This window comes from Fringilla coelebs (genome assembly GCF_963513975.1).
Source record: "Fringilla coelebs genome assembly, contig: SCAFFOLD_30, whole genome shotgun sequence".
NCBI classification, from domain to species: Eukaryota; Metazoa; Chordata; class Aves; order Passeriformes; family Fringillidae; genus Fringilla; species Fringilla coelebs.
The window spans coordinates 3,638,578-3,660,927 of record NW_028167448.1 but is presented as its reverse complement, the minus strand read 5'-3'; positions in this window follow the sequence as shown (position 1 = coordinate 3,660,927).

The window sequence follows — 22,350 nt, the reverse complement described above, 5'->3', positions numbered from 1 at the left end:
AGATCAGTTTCTAGGACCCAGCATTTACACCTGGACAGAGATGCAGTCAATTTTAAGTATTTTATTTACAGCAGAGGAGAGGCAATTGATACGACAGGCTGGCATGAGAATTTGGGATAGAGACCACCAGCAGGAACCTTTAGGAGAAATGAAATGGCTCCTGGCAACCCCTAACTGGGACCATAATAATGACCAAGATAGGCAGAAGTTCCCAGAGTGCAAAATATCAGCAGGGCCTTAAATGAACGCCAGGGAAAAGATGAGTCCCCAATAGACTGGCTAGAAAGGATAAGGAAAAGTATACAAATGTACTCAGGACAGGATCCTGATACAGCTGTGGGGGAAGCATTAATCAAAACTCAGTTTGTGGCAAAATCATGGGAGGATATTAGGAGGAAACTTGAAAAATTGGATGGCTAGCAGGAGAGAGGTTTACAGGAATTGTTAAGGGAAGCACAGACAGTTTATGTGATGAAGAGAAGGCAAAAGTTCAAGCTAAGGTTTTTGTGGTTGCAGTAAAAGAGGTTCAGAAGGGCGGTGCATCTTCAGGAATGCTAAAACCACCTGAAAAATAACAGGTGATGGTTCGAAAAGAACTACCTACTTTTACTGTGGAGTTGAAGGTCATGTTACAAGGTTTTGCAAGAAATGAGAAGCAGACCAAAAACTGTTTTCAGAAGATTAGAGGTGTCAGGGGCTCTATTTATTGGGGACCAAAACATCACAAGAGCCCTTGATAAAATTAAAGATAGGTCCCCAGGGTGAAGAATTTACATTTTTAGTAGATTCAGGGGCTGAAAAATCAACAATGCGAAGATCACAAAAAGGATGCAAAATCAGTGAGAAAACAGCTCAAATAATTGGAGCAAAAGGGGAAGCCTTTAAGGTTCCCATTATTGAACAAGTACTAATTGAAGCAAAAGGAAAGTTGGATATTAGTGATCTATAATTAGTTTTGGAAGCAGAATGCAATTTACTGGGCAGAGACCATATTTTATCTCTGAATATTGGGATTAAGCCTCAAAATGATCAATTAATGGTACAATTGTACAAATGATGGACCAGGATGAAAATAAAATATCTCCGGGCGTCTGGTGCACTCCAGGGGAGATCGGTAAATTAACTGCTTATGGAGTGCTGACCCAGGACTGGGGAGGAGACAGAAAGCCGGTGGGGTATTATTCAAAATTACTGGACCCTGTCAGCAGGGGATGGCCAGTATATTTATAAGCTATAGTAGCAACAGCCCTTCTGGTAGAAGAAAAAAAAAAAAAAAGTTACATTCGGAGCTCCGTTAGTAGTAAATACCCCCCATACCCCCCACAACGTTAGAAGCATATTATGTCAGGCTGTAGTCCTCGGACAGGTGGGGACTTTAGCCAAAGGGGCTGTGTGTGACCTGTGCATCAGGCTGTTGTTCCCAGACAGGTGGGGGCTTTAGCCAAAGGTTTTGTGTGACCTGTGAACCAGGCCAGTGCTTGCCAGGTGTGTGGGGGCATCGGAGGCGATCAGAGCCAGGGCCCTTCCAGAGGCTCGGAGATACTGAGACCTGGAGGCCAACCCCAAGGCGAGGGGGGGCCACAGGGACCCGTGATTTTCTAGCAGTATTGAGGGTGTGAAGGAATGTGTGAAGGTAAATGAGGGTGTCTTGAGGGTGTGAAGGAATGTGTGAAGGTAAATGAGAAATAAAAGTGAGTGAATGTAGACAAATGAAAGTATGGGTAATGAGGATTGTGCATAAGGAATGTGTGAAGGTAAATGAGAAATAAAAGTGAGTGAATATAGACGAATGAAAGTATGGGAAATGTAGTTTGTGCATTTAAGCTTTACCACATCTCCTTGGAGGGAGGTGTATTGTGTTGAAAAGCAGTTAAAAAAAAAAAAAAAAAGGGGGGGGGCTTGTTTTGAGTGTAAGTAGTTGAAAGAAAAGTGGTCTTCCAGCTGTTAGTGAAAGTGAGAAACAGGCAGGGTGATACTGATACAGTGTTAACAACGGCATTAGCATCCCAATCTGTCGGGGTGCCATCAGTCGGGGAACAGCAGGCTGCACCCAGCAGCTGTCCCTGCAGGAGAGGGGCTCGGGGCTGGTCTGTGCCCCCGTGCTCTCCCCGGGGTGCCCCCTCCCAGCTCAGTTGGGACCCGTGCCCCGGGGGGGGGGGGGTCTGCCCGCCGTTCCCGGGACGGGCCGGTCCCCGCCGGCACCACCCGTGGGGGCTCCCCCGGCCCCGCCGGGACCCGCGCTGGGGAGGGGCCGCTCCGCCGCTCCCGCATCATCCCCGGCCCGGGCGGGACCGCGCCGAAGGTGGGGGTCGGGCCTCCCCACTCTTGGGCAGCCTAGCAGCTACTGAGAACTGGTAATTAAAAGTATATTGTCAACAGAACATTGCAACATGAAATTATAAACTATCAATAGTTAGTAGGACTCCCACTTGGCATTTATTGGTTTCAGCTGTGAACTTTGCAGTCAAAAAAAAAAAAAAAGGGGATAACCTTTTTTTTTGTTCATAACAGACCATTTGAAAGGGTTCAGGTGGATTATACTGAACTACCAAGGGTGGGCAGATGGAAATACTTGTTGGTATTAGTAGATCAACTAACTCATTGGGTGGAGGCCTATCCGGCTGCCCGAGCCACAAGTTTGTAGTTAAAATATTGGTGGAACAAATTATTCCCCGATTTGGGGTTATTAGGGCCATAGATTCTGATCAGGGCTCCCATTTCACTTCCAGTATTATAAAAGGAGTAATACAAGCCATGGGTATTTCCTGGGAATATCACACCCTTTGGCACCCCCAGAGCTCTGGGAGGGTGGAAAGAATGAACCAAACTGTAAAACAACAATTAACAAAATTGCTGATTGAGACCCAAATCTCATGGGTAAAATGTTTACCTTTTAGCATTACTTAACATAATGCTAAATTATTTAACATTACTTAACATAAATGATGAACACTTCCCAATGTAGACACAGGACTTTCTGCATATGAGATGGTTTATGGAATGCCCTATTCCCAGGAGGTACCCCAAACATCAGTAGTTGTAGCAGTTATGACTATTCAAAAACACATCCAGAAGATGGGACAACATGTCCTAGAGCTAAGGGAAAAAAGGGGTAATTGCTCAATCAGCCCCTCTAGGATTTAGCATACACCGAATAAAACTGGGTGCTAATTAAAAGCTGGAAGGAAGAAAGTTTGTCTCCTAGGTGGGAAGGTCCATATTGAACTCTGCTGCCCACCGATACCGCCGTCCGAACTGCGGAAAAGGGCTGGACCCGTGCGTCACGGGTCAAAGGACCAGCGGAACCACGGCAGAGGAGCCACCGACAGAGACCCTGCTGAATCCCAGTGCAGAATTGCATCTACCCCCAGAGAACTGAAAGTAAAGTTAAAGAGAGACTGATGTATGTCACAAAAACACTTCTGTCTAAAGCTGCAAAACCAATTGTACTCACGAGAGGTAGAATCTACTACTCCAAACTGTAAGTGTTATCCATGGGGTTGCTTTAAGTGTATAGAGTGTGAAGAATTGTGGTATACAAACCTACCAAGGGGACAGATCCCTAATGCTCTCTGCCGTAATTGTATAAAAGAAATAGAAAAAGAAACTGATAAAACTTTGTGGGCTGCAGTAAGGAAAGGATATATTAAAACAGGTGATAAAGATTGGTGGAAAACTTGGGTACACGGGACACGAGCATGAATTGATTTGCAGGAAGTACCAAAGGCCAAGTTAGAAAAAATAGAGTGTGACAAAGGCAATTGGATACCTGACGAATACCAAATAAAAGCAAGAGATTGGCAGGAAGCCAAGTATCACTGGAAAAGAGGAAGCACATATACCAACCCTATTGTAGTCGCACATCCCCCTAACTTAGGGGCCAACTAGCCTAAATTAAAAAGAATTGGGCCACTCCCACAACAAATAATGAACTGAAGGCTCATGAGGCAAATGGCAAAAATGAAACAAAAGATATCAGTGACTAAATCCCAAGGGATAAACTCTGCTACCGAGATGATCTACATCTTGGCCCTTGGATGCAACCCAAGGGGCCTTGAGAGAGGTAGAGAGTTAAACTCCCTGGGGATTATTTTCACTGTATTGATCATTGCATCCCAAGCAATGGGCCTTAATATCCTCACTCCTGAGCTCCACATATTCCACGAGCGAGCTGCAGGATCAGAGCCTATTGTTCCCACTGTCTGTGACAAATGCAATCATACTGTCTGGACTGGGATAAACAGGGAATCAGTATTTATGTCACATTCCCAAGTTAGTGAAGCGTGCTATGACCACAGCCAATTAAAAGTGTGCACTATTGGTGGCAAATTATACTGGGTTGGAGAAAATTTAAAATATGGACAAAAGGTTTTTCCCAAGGATGGGCCCGTGTTAACCAACCTTCTCAAGGATGACGATGAACAAATTTGTCGGCAATACTCAAAGTTCTTTTGTTTGGCAAAGGATAGGGAAGGAAGGGACCCAGAGAGCAGAATGAAACAAATGACTCAACAACTACAAAAGCAAGAATCCAAAGCAAGACAGAAAAGGGTAGAACAATTAAAGCTAAATTAATTAATCAAACAATACAAACAGTTAGAACAGCAGTATAGTGATTGGGGTTTTCTGAAGAAAGTAGGGTTCATGATACTGTGTTCATTAGCTGGATTATTGTTTCTACCTTGCCTTACTCCATATTTTATCAGACCATTCCACTCAGTTATTCAAAGCAAGCAGGTTGCTGTGATCAACCTGGAATTGGCTACAGGAGGAGTCGGCAAATTTAAGAAACCAGCAAAGATATCCAAAATAATGAAATTAGAGAAAGAAGACAAGAAGGGAAAAGCCTCCAAAGTTTTGGCCACATTTGAAGCCCAGACACGAAGGAGTAGGATAAATGAAAATTTATACAAGCAGGGGGGGATTGTGAAATACAAAGCTGTGTTTGGTGTCAGGTACAGACAGGCAATGTGTGTATTTGGGATTGCGATGTGTGTGCACACCGACCATGGGACAGCTGCGAATTCTAATAATAACTGAGGAAAGTAAAGCATGGAAGAAGGCCTTTGAACCTGTCTTTTGTTTGCAATTAACCTTGATTGATTTAGGAGCATTTGAATTAAAGCATTAAGGATGTTGCTTTTTGCTTGTAGTCAGGCCTTAAAGAGTGCTGCAATAATAACCTTTTGAAGTATAATTTTAGAAGATTGCTTGTATCCTTGAAACTATACCTTTGGAATATATATAAAGGAAATATGCTTATCTCACACCTTAACAAAACCGAGAAAAACAGCTTGAGAAAGGAAGATGAACATCATCTCAGGGATTTATATTTTCGACCAAGGGAAGCTGGACATCACTGTTATGAGATTTATAGTCATAGCAATTAAAAAGGTGGGCCCACATCTGGGGAGCTGGACTTCACCAGATGGGATTCAGCTTTATTTTTGCAGAAACTGGACCAACATCTGGGAAACTACCAACACCATCTGGGGATCCTCCTTTTTGGGACGCATCCTGAAGAAAAACTAAATCACAATAGTGTATAGAATTGTGATGTAAACAAGTAGAAATAGAAACTGCTGATGAGTAAAAAAATTGGAAAAAAAACTGCTGAGAAAGCTTATGAGTACCCCTATAAATACCTGTAAGCCCCAAATATCGGCGTGCCCCATTGTACCCAGCTCTGTTTTGCTCATACTTTACCATATTAATTAATAAATTGATTGTTTCTTGAATATTGGCCTAGTCAAGCTTTTTATTTATAACAGCTCTGCAGGGCATGGAGGACATGGCCTCGTCTGTCAGGTCTCAGGTGGCTGTGCTGCTGGAGCTCTGCAGAGAGCTGAGCCCAGAGGCTCTGTCTGCTGGGGCCACTTGAACCAGCAGGAATTTTCTGTTTCTTTGAGATTGTTCTTTTCTTCTTTTTCTTTAGTATATGGATATAGTTTCAGTATGAAAATAGTTTTTTCTTTAGTATATGAATACAGAATGTGTTGTAATACACAGACTCCCAGGAGCTTCTTTTGCTTCCCAGGGTCTGCCGGGCATAGGGGAAGAAGGGGAAAAGGGTGCTTGGGCTCAGCAAGCTGTCCAGGCATGCAGTGTAGCAGGAAAAATGGCCAGAAGCCCCTGGGGGGGCCTCACTGTGGCTCTGCAGGACTGGAAGGGTCCCACAGGGAAGAAGGGGACAGAGTGTTCAACAGGGCCTGTGGGGACAGGACAAGGGGGATGGCTTTCAACTGCAGGAGGTTGATTGAAGCTGGATCTAAGGAAGCTGCTGTTTGACACTGAGGCTGGGGAGGCACTGGCCCAGGCTGTGCACAGAGGCTGTGGATGCCCCATCCTTGGGAACAGGGCTCCCCCAAGGTCTGAGGAAAGATTGCTCAGCTTGGAACAAGATGGTCTTCAGAGTCCCTTCCAAGCCCAACCATTCAGGGATCCCATCATTCTGTGATCTCCATTGTCCACTTCAGGTTGGCCCTGGACTCCTGGGAACTGTGATGTCACCTCCCCCGTTCCAAGTGGAACTGCCAGCACCCGGCAAAGAGCACAAGACAGCCCTTGGCCGTTGTGTCAGCGCACCCTTCGCTCTGCTCCTGCCCACTGCTGTCACCCTCCTTGTCACCTGCCCCTGCCACCCCCATCAGTCCTGAAAGCTCACTAGTGCCTGGATTTTGACACCCATCCCTACAGGATGCTCCCATTTGTCCTGAGGAAGGTATGGTGCCATTGCATGGAGGTGGACATCCCCAACTGCCCAGGTGGGCTGGAGCTCTGTGGGCCTGGTGTGGGACAGGGACTCCACTCTGAGGTTCTGCCACCTCTGCAGGCTGTCACCGACAGAGAGGAGGAGATGGAGGTGGAAATGCAGACTTATACAGTGGAGGACGTGGAAATGGAGGAAGAAGAGACTGGAGAGGAGGAGATGGAAGTGGATATGCAGACTTATACAGTGGAGGATGTGGAAATGGAGGAAGAGGAAACTGGAGAGGAGGAGATGGAGGTCGATGTGGATGTGGAAGAAGAGATGGAAGTGGAAATGGAAGACTACATAGAAGACATGGACATTGATGAAAAAGATGAGGAAGAAGCCATGATCTTGGGATAAAGACCAATGCCAGCAGCAGGACAGGCATGTGGTCCCCACAGGCAGAGTGGGTCCCCTGCTGCCAGGCTGGGGCTGGGCTGCTCCCTGCTCAGGGACGTGGCACCCTGTGCACTGGATTCTGGAGGCCATCCCCAGCTGGTCCTGTGCTTGCTTTGGGCTGCACAAGCTCCATCCCAGACCCAGCCAGACTCAGTTCTGGTAGCAGAGTCCTGCTGGGCCAGCGTGTGCCAGCCTGGGGACACATGGAAGAGCCCTCTGTGCCTGACTGCAGTGACCATGGCACTTGCTTTTCTTCCAGGACCGATGGACATCCCGGATAGAGATGCCACCCTTTTGTACATACGTTTTACAGTTTTTTGTCTTCTTCAGGATATAGGATGTGGGGCTTTTTTTCGATATCTGCAAATGCATTTCATATATTTTTGCTAGATATGTTCTTATGTATATACTTTCTCTGGATTGTTGTTGTTACAAAATGTATATATGTTCTATGGATTGTTGTTACAAATATTCTTACAATGTAAAAGTGTTCTGCATTCTTGTTGCTGTTCTTCTGAAAATAAACAAATTTTCTTTTTCACACCACAGTTCTCTTTGCATTATGGGCACAGGCAGCATTTGCACAGTTGTGGTTTGCACTTTCTCCAGGTTCCCAGAGCTGGAGGTGCCTGGGGGAGCTGGCACAGCCACCCCAGGAGTGGGGGTACCTGTGCACAGAGGGGTCCCACTGACAGAGGTCACCCTCTCTTTGCAGTTTCTCTGGACACACTTGGTAGCTGTAGGGGCAAATCCCAGCGTGCCCTGTCCCATGGGATCCCATGGTGGAGCAGGGCTGAGCCTGCCTGGGCCTGCAGAGCCTCAGCCATGAGTGATACTGGGGGATACTGGGACAAACTGGGGACAAGGGGGACACTGGGGACATTGTGGAGAAAACTGGGGACACTGGGGCATCCTGTGGATGACATTGGGGGGGAACTGGGAATGAACTCAGGTGTACTGGGAGGGACTGGGCCGTACTGGAAGGGATTGGAGGGGCACTGGGGTTGTATTGGTTTCTACTTGGGTTGTACTGGGCTGTACTGGGGTTGTACTGGTCTTTACTGGGGATGTACTGGTCTGTACTGGGAGGGACTGGAGAGGTTGAATGGGGTTTTCCCGCCTCCAGTACCTCCCATTTGCTGATGCCCCACCCATCACTGCCCACAGCCAATCAGCGCCAGAGATCGGAGCCTCAGAGGCGGTGCCTAGGGTCAGCGCCATCTTTTTTTTTTTTAGCTACAATTCCCATCATGCCCCGTGGCCAGATTGAGCCCCATTGCAGCCGGGACTACAATGCCCATCATGCCCTGCGCTCCACAGAACCCGGGATCTGCTCCCCATCTGTCCCATGAGTGTGCCCCAGACCCTCCAGGATCCCACAGCGACCCCTCAGAGCCCATTTGGGACCCTCCAAAAGCGTCCCCGGACCCCCTGAATCCTCCCAACCCCACAGATGCTCGGCACAGCCACTTCTGGGAATTCATCCCCTCTCATCCCCCGCGACCCCAGAGCCCCTCAGAACACAGTCCCGTGCCTAAAACTCCTGCCGTGGCCCGCGCCCTACAGAGCCTGGTTAGAGCTCCCCGATCTCCCCTCAAGGGCTCCCGAACCGTTTACGTTCCCTCGAGGACCTCAAGTCGGGGCTCGGACGCAAAAGTGTCCCCCAAGAGCCTTCCTGGACCCCCAAACATCGTGTTCCAACCACTTCTGGGACTACACCTCCCATCATGCCCCGTGCCCAGAAAGCCCCTTCAGAGCCCCCCAAGGGCCCGCCCAGACCCCGAAGGGCCCCAAATTTTCCTCCCTGGGCTCCAAGGGCCCCCCTGCACCCCCAAGTGCTGCCCCGGACCCTGAACTGTCCCTCAGAATCCCTGAGTGCCCCTCCAAGTGCCCACCCGGCTCCCCCAAGTGTCCTCCAGAGCCTCAAGTTCTCTCTGAATTCCCTCCCCAGACCCAAAACTGCCCTAAATGTGCCCCAGAAACGTCTCCAGGGCCCCCAGAGAGCCCCGCCCTTGACCCTATGGGAGAAAAAGATGACAAAAATTGTTGAAAAAGCCAATCACTTCTTTTTTAAAATCTTAAAAGTTTAATAGTAATAATATGGTTATAAAAATAGCAATACAATTAGAGTAATAATAATTTGGACAAGTTGAATTAGGACAATATGAGACAATAGAAACAAAGAGTTACAGATGTCCGGGTACATTTTTCTGGGCAGCGCAGAAAAAACACCTGTTAACAAAGGATTAACCCTTAAAAACAACAGCCTGTTGCATATTCATACACTTCATACATGATGCTTAAATTCCATTCAAACACAGGATTCTGTCTGGTCATCATCAACTTCTTCCTCTGAATCCTAACAGCGCCTTCAAGGCAGGAAGAAGTTCCTTTCTTCTGATAACAGGGCAATAAATACTTTTTCTCTGAAAGATTTAGGTGTCCTGTGGTTGCTATCTCCCTGCAAGTCCTTTCTTTAAAAAAGTATCCTACATAGCATAGTTTGTTTTTTAACATTTTTTATAACCTAAAACTATATTTAACAAACTACTTAAGAGAATTAGTACAGCATTACTTTCTAACACAAGACATACAATATTCATTTTATTATTTGCGAAAAGCCAATCATAAAAAAAGTATTTTTCACAAAAATAACGCCAAAAGGACTGCAAATATTACTATTTACCATAGAGAGGAAGAAATAAATAGCCAATACAGATTAATTACTAATGAAGGGAATTGTGTTACTTAGAACCAATGACCAATGATTTTCTTGGTTGCTAAAAATATATTGATTTTTTAGTATAATTAAAAATGATGTAATGCAATATGGAATAATAGTATCATAAATTAGAATAATAACATTATATTTTATTAATTAATAAATTTTATGTATAAGGGAAAATGCTTGCATTTTTTAATGTTTGTCAATGTCAGTCCCAAGTGGGTGATGTCAGACACGGTGAGGCTGGGGGTGAGGAGCAGCTTGTCCAAACAGGCTCAGCCTGCAAGGGGCTCATTCTTCTCCCTGCCCAGACCTCCTAAGGAGACATTCAGCATCAAGATCACCTGGGGAATGCTCTGTCACCTCTTCTCTAAAATGAAAAATAAAAAAATATTTCCTTGACTAGAACCAGATAACATGAAGTGCACTTTGGAATCTTCCTCCTGAAGGGAACTCCAAGCTGACTCCAATCCCTGCACAAGCCCTGGAGACTCACAGACAATGGAAGGGAGACAAAGAGCTCCTGAGGGCTTTCTGTATTTTAATCAGCCCCACGGTGGCTTTGGGGCTGGCTCCAGGAGCCTCAGGCAGCGAGAGAAGGATGAAGAAGCTGCTCAAGGAGTCAGCAGCCAAACTCCAAGTGCCTTGGAGCACGGCTGGGCCCCAGGGAGGGCAGGGAGTGCCCAAGGCTGCCCAGGCAGTGCTGAGAGCAGATCCTTGAGGCCAGGAGTGCAGGGAGCCCAAGGCTCTGGGCAGGGCCCTGCAATGCTGAGCAAGGCCTGGCTTGGCTGCAGGGAGCAGAAAGGCCAAGCCCTGAGCCCAGCCTGGGCCAGCAGGGCCTGTCCCTCCTGGCTGGCTCGGGGCTCTGTGTGGGCCAGGGGGATGTGAGGGGCAGCAAGGACAAACGCCATCAGCCTGCAGCCCCTGCCAGCCTCCCCAGGGAGGCCGAGGCAGAACCAAAGTGCAGCCCCTGCCAGGAAAGTTCCTCCTGTGGGGCTCCAGAGGCGCTGCCCGAGCCCAGGGCACAAAGGCCTGGGTGCCTGTGGCCCTGCCAGCCCTGCCCAGCCCTCGGCCATCTGTCCTGCAGGCTGTGCCCCCTGGGCGTGCTGCTCCTCTGCCCTGGCCGGCTGCACTCGCCCATCTCGCTGTGCCCCAGCATTTCTCACCCAGCGTTTCTGGGCCCTCCCTGGGCTCCCTGCACCCAGCGCTGCCGGCTCCTGGCACACAGAGCCCGGCCATGGCCCAGCCTCACGCTGGGACACCTCCAGCACCAACATTCTGCCCTGCGAGCGACTTTGCTTTCTCCTCAGCTCCAGGCTGAACCTTCCAAGCTGCACTTGGGAGAGGTTTCCTGCAATTCCCTCTGCCAAGGAAAGCTCTGTCTCCTGCTGGTCACAAACAGAGAAGGGCTGGAGGGAGATGTGCTGGTCAGAGGCTGTTTGGGGCACAGTGACCTGGAAATTTTTGAGTTTCTAAATCTTCTGTGAAAGGAGAGGCATCAACAAATCTTTTACACTGGAGTTACAGAGAGCAGACTTCGGCCTATTGATGATGGAGATTTGGAGAATACAAAATCAGGTACTGACTTTTTAAAGGGAATCAGCACTTAAAAGCAAAGGGATCCAAGAAGGATGGACACATCTCAAGAAAGAAATTTTGGAGGAGTAGCAACAGCCTGTTCTGCTGGTCCAAAAAGTGAGCTAGCAAGGAAAATGACTGGCCTGGATGGTCATGGAGCTTTTTCCAGGAACTCATAGGAAAAAAGTGGATGCATCATCTTTGGTCAGAGGGGGAGGGAACTCATGAAATGTTTAAGGATGTTGTTAGGTCATTCAAAAAGAAAATTATAGAGATGAAAGGTCCATTAGAGCTTAACTTGACCACTTCTGTGAAGGATAATAATGTTTTCATAAATACATTAATGGCAAAAGGAGGGACAAGTACAACCTCCATTCTTTATTGGATATGAGGAGGAATACGGTAACTAAAGCTGAGAAATAGGCTGAGGTATTTAACCCCTTCTTTGCCTCAGTTTACAACAAAACGTCAAGTTGTCCTCAGGACAAGTGTTCTCCTGAGCTGTAGATGGGGGCAGGGAGCAGAAGAGCCCCCCTGTAATCCAGGAGGAAGCAGCTGGGGACCTGCTGAGCCACTCAGATGCTCACAGGTGTCTCTGGGAGCAGATGGGATCCATTGCAGGCGGATGAGGGAGCTGGTGGATGAGCTCCCCAAGCTGCTCTCCATCATTTACTGCGGGGGAAAATAGCGGGATGCGGATGTTCAGGGACATCACACCATAACCAATATGACCCAGTCAAGCCAAATTTGTTATCCCTAAAAAGACTATATTTATAATAATTCTCTACTGTCCACGCATCTCTAACTAATACATGATTGGCTATCCTAGCTGTTCATGCGTCTAAGATAGGATGCTGACTGGATCATCTAATTTTCCATGTGTCTGGTTGTGGTTTTCTGTCCCACCCAAGAACTTTCTTCTTTCTTACTTTCCCAAGCTCACTGATAAACTTGCTGAGTCCGGATGACTCTTCTTCTTGTATCTTTTTCAAGGATAAGCCAACCCCATTTTCTGAATATGCCCATTATTGTTTGTGAACGTGTCCATTGTCCATTATCCCAAGCAGACTGGATTGTGCATTGGCTGAATATGGCCATTGTCCCGCAAAAACTCCTCAATCTTCAAGAAATCCTCGACACCTCTGCACACAGCCCAGGGAAGGTGCCCCAGCCACCTGCACAGAGCCACAGACAAGTGTCAGACACAGTTACAGAGCTTTGCCCAGAGCTGACAGGGAGAATTAATTTAAGGGAAAAAAAAAAAAAGAAAAACAGCAGAAAACCCCAAAAACCAACAAAAAACCAAAGAAAACCAAATTAAAAACAAACAAAAAACCCAAAAACCACCACCCAACAAAAACAAACAAAAACAACAACAAAAACAAATGAACCAAAGCCAAAAAGTGAACAAAAAAAGAGCAAACAATAAAAAAACAAAAACAATAAAAAGAACTCCCCACAGCAGAGATGATCCATCCTTCAGTTGTCACAAATGCACTCACACAAGACCTGGGGCTGCAAAAAAATTAGAATTCATTGTGCACATATGCAGGGAAAGCAGGTTTAGGTCAGGCTTTCAGCAGAACTGTTCTCAGCTGAGCCAAAAAGGCCCCTTTGGCAGCTGCAGGGCCATTGGAAATGCAGAGCCTCAGCCCACAGGGCAGAAAAGGGCTCTCAGTTCCTCTCCCCTGACACTAAACCCTGTTCCCAGGCTGCTTCACACTCAGGATTCTTCTGGAAGATGGCACAAAGCTGAGAGTGGGCTCTGGCTTCTCCATGTTTTGTGTCCTAAAGCTTCCTGGGAGAAGGAATTTCGGGTCAGCTCCTCTGGCACAATCCCTGCTGGCCTGGGGAAGGGCTTTGCGTGCCGAGGCTTTGCTGCAGGCAAGGAAAGCTCCTGGCTCAGGGTCACCTTTGCTGCTCAGCCAGAGCCCCGAGTGCCACAGCAGCAGCAGCAGAGAATGGCAGCGGTGCCACGGGCTGGCACACGAGGGGGAGATTTCCCCCTGGAGAGAGGCTCATATCCCTTTCTGCATTCAGGCAGCTGCAGATCCCTCAGCTTTGGCTGCACAGCAGCTGGAAATGCAAGTCCAGGAGTTCTGTCCATGGCCAGCCCCAGCAGGTGACAGCAAGGACAGGGCCCTGGCAGCATCGGGACATTTGCAGGGAGCGCCTTCAGCAAGCGCTGGGGGCTGGGACTGTGCGCAGAAAACGCCCTGGGAGTCTCTGCAGCGAGGGAAAGGGAACAAAGTTTCAGTTGTGGCCTCGCCGGGGAGCACCAAAATCGATTGTTTTCCATTGCTGGCTGTTCCAGGAGCCCCAGAGGAGAGCCCGGGGGCCCAGGAATGGAGAGCGGGGACTGTGCAGGAGCCGGGAGCAGCGAGAGAGGCCGGGCTGAAGGTGCGGGGCGGGCACGGGCTGGGAGGGGGCCCAGCCCGGGGGTCCCGCAGAGCCTCCCTGCTCCAGAGCCGCAGCTGCGAGCGCGGGGCAGCTGCCGGGATCGGAGTGCCAGGGACGGGCCGCAGGTGGGGGCTCCAAGGGGCTCAGCCGGAGCAGCTTTTTGTCCCGGGGCACCGGGGGCATTGCCGCGGGTTGGGGTGCCTGGGAAGGCGCAGCAGGACAGGGTGGCAGTGGTTGGTTTGTGGATTTGTTGTTGGGATGTTTTGCTGGCGGCCCCGGGCGGGCTGTGGGAGCCGGGAGCGGCCGGGCGGGCCCGGAGCCGCCCCTCGGGCCGGGAGCCCCGGGCAGAGCTCTGTGCTCGGGGCCGAGGCCCGGGCGGCCCGGGCAGCGCTCGGCGGCCCGTGGGCCCCCGGCGCAGGCGGGTCCGTGTGGCCGGGCCGGCCCAGCCGTGTCCGCAGCGGGCTCCGAGGGGAGCGGCCCGGCCCGGCCGTGGCCGTGCGGGGCCTGCCGGGGCTCGGGGGGCCGGGCCGGGCAAAGGCTGAGCGAGAGCGGGGGAAGCGCTGGCACAGAGGCCCCGGGCTCGCCGCGCCCCCCTGGCCACGCAGCCGGGCTCGGGGGCCGCCTCGCTCGGAGCCAGCCCCGGCTGCGGGGGTCCCCGGGGCTCCCTGGGCAGGGGGCGGCGGGGGCTGCCGGAGCTCTGTGCCCGGGGCTGGGCGCGGCTGCCGGGGCAGCGGAGGATGCAGGGTCCCCCCGCGCTGGGGCTGCCTCTGCCCGGCCCAGGAGCTGCACTGTCAGCCCAGAGCCACGTGGGGATCGCCCGGCACCGGCAGGGCTGGCAGGGAAACCGGCAATGGGGGAGCAGAAACGGGAAATACGAGAGCTCCAGAAGCCTGGACATGTTGGGAGCATGGGCAAGGGGGACCCATGGATACCCCAGGACCCTGAAACAGGGACTGCAGACAGTGCTGACCCCTGGAACGCCTGGGGTGCCAAAGTGGTGAGCCCAGAGAAGGGGAACCTGCGGGATTGCCAGGAGCCCCAGCAGTCCAGAGAGGTGAACACCAATACAAACTTGGCTCGGAGAAACCCAGACAGGGGCATCTCCAGGAGCCCAAAGTGGAGAGACCAGAGAGGGGAAACTCAGGCTTGGGTGGTTTTGCTGCATCTTGGTCATTTGTGTATTTTGGGGGCTGAAACTTGGTGTTTTGGAGGTTTATATGGGTGGCAGATTCCCGGTGACTCCTAGAGATGGACTTGGGCAGTAGGAACCCGCTAACCCAATGTGCTCATACAGTGTATTTTTCCCCAGAGCAGGATTTCTCTTTCCCAAACCTTGGCTGGATGGAGAAGGAGGCTGCAAGGAAGAGGAAGATGTCCTGGGACACCGAGGCAGGTGAGGAGGAAGTCACTGCCCCTTTGCCCCTCTCTCCTGCTCCATCTCCCAGCCCAGCATGGCCCCTGGCTGCAGGACAATCCTGCTGCCAATGCCGTCCTGCCGGGGACATACTGGGAGGATCTCCTTCCCTGTGGCATGGAGTCAAAGCCATCCTCTCCTTGTCCTTCCTCCCCAGACTAGGAGCTGAGGATGGAGACCAGGCAGGACAAATCCCCATGGTATAATCTCATGGAAGAGGCTGTTTTGAGCAACTCAACAGCACAGGAATTGAACAGGGAGGAAAATCCCCAGAGATCCCACACGAGGAGGGGCTGCAAACCCAGCCCAGGGTGCCCTGAGGAGCAGGGCAGGAAAGATCCACCCTGTGCCAGGAAGGTGGACAGAGGTTCAGGCAGAGCTCAGAGCTGGTGATCTGTGGAGCAGCTTCAAGCTGGGGAGAAGCCCTGCAAGTACTTGGAGAGTGGGAAGAGCTTCAGGCAGAGCAACAGCCTGATCTGCCACCAGATGATCCACTTTGGAATGGCCCTAAGAGTGTGGGGAGTGTGGTAAGGGCTTCAGCTGCAGCTGCACCCTCATCATCTACCAAATGATCCACACTGGGGAGAGGCCCTACGAGTGTCCTGAGTGTCAGAAGAGGTTTCAGACCAGCTCCACTCTCCTCCTGCACCAGCGGATTCACAGGGAGGAGAGACCCATCCTGCTGCCCCAGCTGCAGGAATGGCTTCAAGCACAACTCCACCCTTGTCATCCACCAGGGCATCCACACTGGGGAGAGGCCCTGGGAGTGTCCCCAGTGTGGGAAGAGCTTCTCAGACAGCTCTAACTTCAGTAATCACCAACGGAGGCAGCGGTAAGGGAAGCCCTGCAAGTGCCCCAGCTGCAGGAAGAGCTTCATGGACTGCTCCAACTCCATCCCCCATTGGAGGACCCATGTTGGTCAGAGCCCTTCAGACCCACATTCCCAGTGATCTGAGTTGGGAAGACACTTGGCTAGTTATCCTTTTGTTTTGGCCCTAATTTTCTTTTGAGTTATCGTCATCCCTTAAAACAGACAAAACTGGGGGAAAAATCAACAAATTCATTGAAGGCATCTAAAGCCTCACTTTTTCCTAGTGTTTCAGGGGAATCTGGGATTCAGGGAGAAACCTGGGGAGTTTGGGGATATATGATGTAGTTGTCTCCTTTTCTTGGCACTGAAAGAGATGAGAGGGTTCAATGTCACTGAAAACTACTCAATCCCAGCCCAAAATTCCTCAATTCCACAGCTCCTGAGGATGGAATGGGGTTGGAAGGGGATTGGGTGAAGCGTGCTGCAAATCAGGAGGGCTGAGATGGGCATGGGATGGGGCAGGATGGGTGGGATGGGGTTGGGGTGGTGTGAAATGGAGGAAATAGGTCTTGGGAAGGGGGTCTTGATGTCCAGCAGGGGTGGGATGGGTTGGGGTTGGGACTGGGGAGGTGGGGTGGGGTCTGGAACGAGACAGCCGAAGTTTGGGGATGATGAAGGGAGGGGGAGCCCGTTACTGAATGAGTTTTTGAATATGAAAATGATGACATGTCCCACAGCCCCGGAGCTCAGAGCAGCTGAGATGGTGCTGGATCCAAGGCCAACTGTGGATCTCTCCCTCTCACTCTTCTGATTGCCTCTTCTCAAAATCCACACCTTCTCTGGGCAAACTGTTCCAGGACGGTCTTTTTTCTGAATCCCTAACTAAACCTACTCTCTTTCCATTTGGATCCATTCTCCCATGTCCTGTCCCTGCCTGCCCTCGTACAAAGTCCCTGTCCTGCTTTCTTGTAGGTTGCCCTCAGGTACTGGAAGGCCACAGTTGAATCAAGGCTCGGTCTCTTTCCCATGCTGAAGAAGCCGAGCTGTGTCAGCCATTCCTTGCAGGAGAGGAGCTGCAGCCCTCACATCATCTCAGTGTCCCTCCTGGGCCCTGGTGCTGCGTGTCCACGTCCTTGCTGTCCGTGCTGAGGAGCCCGGCAGAGCCGGAGGCAGCACTGCAGGTGCAGGCTCAGCAGCGGGGAGGAGACACGGCCCTGGCAGCAGCTCCAGGAGCAGCGATTGGCGATGGGCTGCCCGCGCTGCAGAGAGCCGGGGCCCTTGTGCCTGCCCTTGTGCCCGGGGCGCCTTTCCCCGCCGCTCGCCCGCCCGCCTGGGGAAAATGCCCCCTGTGCCGCCCCTCAGTGCCGCCCCTCGCCGCTGCCACAGGGGCTCCCCGGCCCCAGCTGGAGAGCCCCAGACCTCAGCCTCACCCTGCTCAGCCCAAGGCCCTGGAAAAGCAGATTAAAGCACCCACCCAGAAAGTGCCCTAGGATTCCAAGGTCAGTCTTTTCTCTACAGTATGGGTTTGGTATCAGAGCCTGCATGGGATTATAAAATCTTTAGGAGAAAAGAGCATGAACAAGTTGTGCTTTGGCAGTACATCAAGGCTTTGAGGGAGAGGGTTTGTTTACTCACTCACAGGGATGCACAGAAAGTTTTGAAATGGTAACAGTAATCCAAACCCATTAGAAATTGGAAAGACAACCTGAGGGACTGGCAGCTAGCGCCTCAGAAACAGGTGGCTTTTGCTTCAGTCTTCTACCTGAGAGCTTCCTGGGCAGGGGCAGTTCTTCCAATTGCATCAGCATGGCCATGGCTGGAAAGGGCAGTGAGCAGATAAATTTAGCTTCTCCTGCCAGCCCCTGAAATGCCAGGTTTCATTTGCGTGTACTGAGGATTCCGTTTCAGACTCTGAGCTGGCGCAGCTGCTCCTTGGTGCTGCTCGTACGCACGTACAGTGGTGCTGCAGCAGCTGTCCCGCACACAGGGAGGGCTCTGGAGCCTCCCCGGGGCCACCAAGGAGCAGAGGAGGGAACGTGCCTGGGATCTGCCTCTCTGTGCCGAGCGCTGGCGACTGGAGTCACCCGACCTTGTTCTAAGGCTGGGACCAAGCTCCGTCACTCTCTGCTCTGAGAGCGTTCCCAAATTCAAACCCAGACACTTCTGCTAGGCAGAAGCACGGGTTCAAACATGGATTTTACCAGAAAAGGAAAGACCCCTGAAGGAAAAGGTGAAGATAGAAAGATGCTGAAAGGCTGAAGCCAAATGGAAAATAACCCCCCCAGATTTCAGAGAAAACTGGTCCGTGGTGGTCAGTGCTGGCTCTGTGTCAGAGTAGGTGGCTGACAGCTACAGGTGATCCCACAAGGACACCCATGGCATCACAACATTCTATCATTAGTTTACTCTGCTTTCTCCCTTTTGACAGTAGCCAGATCACTCATACTGTCAGCCAGGACAGGGACTGTGGCCACAGCTGACTGCAGATTAGACCTGGTCATGAGATGCAAGTCCTGTTGCTTTCTTTGCCATCAATGTTGGGTCTCACTACAGATAAATTTCCCATTCTTCCTTTGCTTTCTGATCGGGTCTGACCCTGAGGATGGTATTATAATGCTACAGACATACCAATAAGGCCTGCCTGCTTCCTGAGATGTCTTTGTGGTTTCCAGAAATAACAAACAGCTGTGTGGCTTTTTCCAGTGGATTCACAGGCCAGCCTCAAGAGGGAATCTTTTTGTCCCCTCTGGTCATTAGAGCCTTCCACCTTTCAGCCTTGCTAACTCAATCCTACTCAGAGGAATTAAATGCAGGCTAGTTCCATGACAAATAAAAACAAATAATTTTTTTTAATAATTAAAAATTATTCCCCTTGAGTGCCACACCCAATATATGTGTTAATGATAAAGCGGGAGTTCACCTAATCCCTTCTTTCCTTGTGAGCACGGCTCAGCCTCACACAGAGGTGAGGTGGGAGCTGGGCAAATCTCTGGTGGGAGGAAGGGTCTTGTGGCAGCCCACAGAGCCTGTGCACATTGCCGGGGAACAGCTGTGCCCTGCATGTGCCCCTGCAATGAGCTGTGCTGCTGCCAGTGCCCCGTGGAGCTGTGGGGCTGCTGAGCTGTGGGGCAGGGAGAGGAGCAGGAGGGTGCATGTGCAGCTAAGCCATTCCTGGAGAGCACAGGGCTCTGGGCTCCCTGCTGTCCCAGGGCAGCCCAGAGGCCAGGCTGTTCCTGTGGTAGCTCTGTGGAAATGGCTCAGGGTTTTGCCCTGGCCTGCCTCCAGGTGTCTGCCAGCAGGAACATGTTTCCCTGTGCAGCTCTTTAGAAGTTTGCAGGAAATGTATCCCATGAAAAATGGAGTTTCAGATGCTTTAGGTTTGCATTGTGGCCTCTGTTAAACTTTGTGTCTCCACTTTGCAGGCCTGACTGGCTACCCTCTTGCCAAGAGGTTTTCCCTGGCAAGTCCCTCTACGCTCCTTCCCTCCAAGCCGTTGCCTCCCATCCCGAAGAGCTCTCCTTCTTCCAAGCCAAGCCCAACATGCAGCGGAGAGCAGGAGAATGGGAAAAATGCCAGCGGCTACTGTGAGGAGAGTAGAAAAAACCAGGAGCTGGGTTCAGAGGGAAAAGGATGTAAGGTAAGGAGACCAAGCTAAGTCCAGCATTGTAAATGTTCAGTTTATGTGCTTTTGGCAGAGCTCTGAGACCTTTTCCATGATAGGAAGTGACTTTGTCACTGAAGTTTGAACAGGTCCTGATCTGGATCTTTAGCTGGGCCAGAAATGATGGGATATGAAGGAAGGGTGTGCATCAGCCCCTGCTGCCTCCAGCCCCATTCCTGGCCATGGCATGAGGGCCCTGGAGGAACTTGGGCAGGCAGAGACCTTGCAGAGAGCAGCAGGGCAGGGAGCTCTGCTGAACTTCCTAAATGCCAGTGAGCCTGAGATGATGGATGTGTGGGAGCTGGAGAGCAGCCAGCATCCTGAGAGCTGAGCAGCCTCTGGGCTCAAAGGCTGCTGGGGAACTGTAGGAGGGAAAGGCAGCAGCAGAAGAAATGAGGGGCTTGAGAAAAGCAGGTTTGACATCCTGCAGAATGGCTTTGTGGGGACTTGGCTGGAGATCTGCACTGGCAGTTAGGCACCTTAGGGGCAGGGAGAGAATAGTGATCTAAAGGCACTGCCATGCCATCCAAAAGTCCAGTGGAGGCAGTGGCACCTCAGAACATCTTGATGTCAAACATGTGAATGCCAGCTGGGAATGTAGCTAGTCTTGGAAAAAACTGAGCACAAGGGCAGAGGTGGCAAATGTGTGACATGGGCTGTCCCTCTCCACTTTCCTAGGTCACCTTTCCTGTCCTAGGCCAAGCTGCTCCATAAGTTTGACTATTCCTGCCATGTCCCATCTAAATGTCTTGAGGTATGAATCGGGGCAAGGCTTGATGCTTGATCTGAGCTCTGTTCTACTCTTTCCAGACTTCCTTGCTCAATTCCAGTGGTCGGGATATGAAGAAGGGGTCGCTGGGACCACCTTTGATCCCCCCATACGCAGGGCAGTGAGTCCCCCTCTTGGCAGTGCTGCAGGGTCTCTGCAAAGCTCTCCACAGCTGGAATTCCAGGAGTCCCAGGAGATGAGGTAAGCCAAGGTGTCTGCTGCTGCAGTGTGCTGTTCACCTCTCTCTTCCCATCTTGTGTGGTTATTTTGCCCAGTCAGGGGTCCCATGTATTTAGGCAAACCTTTGTGCCTTCACCATTTTGGCCATCTATGATGATCCAGCATAAAGTCAAAGCCAAAACCAATGTCCCAAGAGCAGAGGTCGTGGTGGGGAAGAAGAGGCAGGGCTTCAAAGCACCTCAAGATAGGGCCTCTGCTGGACATGGCTATTGTTTGACACAGAGCTTGGCCAGCTCTCTGTGACTTCAGCAAGTGAAAGCTTAAGGGTATAATGAATCAGCTCTGCATCCTGGGTTGGGTTTATGTGTTGCATTTCCTCCTTCATCAGAGTGACCATGCTAAGAAGGTTTGCCTCCTTTCATGGTACACCCATTCCCTCCCTTCTCTTTCTATGTCCTCATATGTTCTTTTGTCCTCCATTTTCTCCAGGCTAACATCCAGTAACAGAGGCAAGGAGAAGAACTCTGAACATGCAGGTAGGTACAGGGCATGTCTGTCCTAAAATGACCATTGTAGTCTTGACTCAGAGGTGACGTTTGGAAAGCTTGGTTACAACCCATTCTTTTAAAAATTTCTTTAAATTCCCTTCAGTTCTTTGATGGGCTCAGTGGACTCTCTGAGAGCCCAGTCAGTGGGACTGTGCTGCAGTGGTGCAGTGAAAATTCCTCCAGTGTGAAGTGTTGAGTGGTAGGAACGGGAGTGGAACCTTGGGGCCCTGGAAATGCAGTGCAGGCCAAGGAAACATTCCTCTCCATCCTGCACATGCCTTTTATCTCCCTGCAGCCTTTCTAGTGTCACATTTAGTAGGGAAAAAGAAGGCATTTAGCATGAAATGAGAAATATTCCCATTCCTCCCTCCTGCTTTTGAAGCAGAAAACCTTTCCTTGGGGCAGTTTCTGAGCCGAACCCTTTGAGATCTGAAGGAGATTGATGGACATTGCCTGGTTTTGTATTGGCAGAAATAGGGAAACCTCCTCTGACAGAATGTCCTTATCAATTTTCCAGTTAGGGCAAAAGAGCCTTCCCAATGGATGCATCCTGTGCAGGGTCTGAGTTTGTCATCCTGTGACAGCACAAAGCCAAAGCCACCTGTGGCAGGTTCACGATGACAAATCTCTTGCCTGGCTCTCTCTGCCTGTGTCAGTGCTGCAGGCTGAGGCTGGGGGAGGAGATGCCTTCTGCCTTGTCCTCCCTCCCTGCCTTGCCTGATCCCTGACAAGTGGAATTGTGCCAGACAAAATGCAGTCTCTGGGGCATCTGGGTCAGCCAATGCTTTCAAGTTGAAAGCCTCAATGCCACTTCTGTTGTTCCTTTGCCATTTCTGGGTGTGTAATGATAGGAGAGATGAGATTTGAAGAAATATTTCTGCTGATGCAGAGAAAGGGATCAGATCCTCTGGTTCCTTTGCTCAGGGTTAGTTCTGCCAAATCATGGGTACAGCCCCTTTGGAATGACTCCTTCATTGCTGATGTGCAGGTGGAATGCCTAATGCAGCTAGGGAGAAGTATTGCTCAGTAAGTGAGGTGACTTTTTTTCTGGACTAATTCTGGACTAGAAATTATCTAGCTCATTATTCCTTAGCTGTCTCTCTTTTATTACTGT